The sequence below is a fragment of the Nanorana parkeri genome, unplaced genomic scaffold (assembly GCF_000935625.1).
Source record: "Nanorana parkeri isolate BGI_ZX_2015 unplaced genomic scaffold, ASM93562v1 scaffold544, whole genome shotgun sequence".
Classification (NCBI taxonomy): Eukaryota; Metazoa; Chordata; class Amphibia; order Anura; family Dicroglossidae; genus Nanorana; species Nanorana parkeri.
The window spans coordinates 256,298-257,771 of NW_017306812.1; positions in this window are offsets into that span (position 1 = coordinate 256,298).

The window sequence follows — 1,474 nt, forward strand, 5'->3', positions numbered from 1 at the left end:
GGGGGGGGGGGGGTAGTAGACGTGAAGAACAGTGAGTGACAAACTATTCTTTAGGGACCAGATTTTTATTAGTTGTAGTGTTTAAGGGTTTTCAAGGGGCCCCATTCATCAGGACGTAAAGTAGACCTTCACCTTTCCTGCCCACTTTCAATCATTTCACTCCTACCCCCCTCATCCTCTTTCACACAATCATGAGGGCGGAGTCTTTGGGATCCAGAAATTTTTAGCTGTTGTCAGGATGTAAAGTGTTACTTCACCCTTCCCACACACTTTCCATTTCACCCTGAGGGGAAGGGAAGGGGGTAGGAATGAAAAAAGGTGAGGGCCAAACTATTTTTAAGGGTCCAGATGTCAATCAGTTGTAGTCTTCAAGGGTTTTCACCCTTCCCACCCACTTTGCATCATTACTCCTGCCCCCTCCTCTAACACACAATCATGAGGATGGGGGTGTAGGAGTGAAGAATGGTGAGTCCTAAACTACTCTTTAGGTTCCAGATTTTTATTAGTTGTAGACTTCACAGAGTTTCAAGGGGCCCCCTTCATCAGGGTGTAGAGTGGACCTTCACCCCTTACCACTTACTTTCCATAATTTTACTCCTACCACCTACTAACACACAATTGTAAGGATGGGGGGTAGTAGAAGTGAATAATGGTGAGTACCAAACTACTCTTTAGGGTCCACATTTTTGTTAGCTGTATACTTCGCGGGGGTTTCAAGGGGCCCCCTTCATCAGGGTGTAAAATAGACCTTCACCCTTGCCACCCACTTTCCGTATTTTCCCTCCTAACCCCCCTCCTCTCACACACAATTGTGAGGGTGGAGTAGGTGTGAGGAAAGGTGAGGGCCAAACTATACTTTGGGTCCCAGATTTTATTAGCTGTAGTATTCATTAAAAAGCCAATGCCTTTTGGTGGTTTTACGGCACCTTTTATCAGGACATAAAGCGGACCTTCACCCTTCCCACCCACGTTCCATTATTTAATTCCTACCCCCCCCTCACACACAATCGTGAGGTTTGAATAGGAATTATGAAAGGTTAGTACCAAACAATTTTTTTAGGTCCAGATTTGAATTAGCTGTAGTCTTCAAGGGGTTTTAAGGAGCCCCCTTCACTAGAACGTAAAGTGGACCTTCACCCTTACCACCCACTTTCCATCATTTCATTCTGGGAGGAAGGGAGGGGGGTCCAGAATTTTTTAGCTGTAGTCTTCATTAAAAAGCCAGCGCTTTTCGGGGATTTCAAGGGGCCCCGTTTTATCAAGACATAAAGTGGACCTCCACCCTTCCCACCCACTTTTTATAATTTCACTCTGAGAGGAACTGAAGGGGGTAGGAGTGAGGAAAGGTGAGGGGACTATTCTTTAGGGTCCAGATTTCAATTATTTGCAGTCTTCAAGGGGTTTCAAGGTGGCCCCTTCATCAGGATATAAAGTGGACCGTCACCTTTTAATCTTTTCACTCCTACCCCCCCCC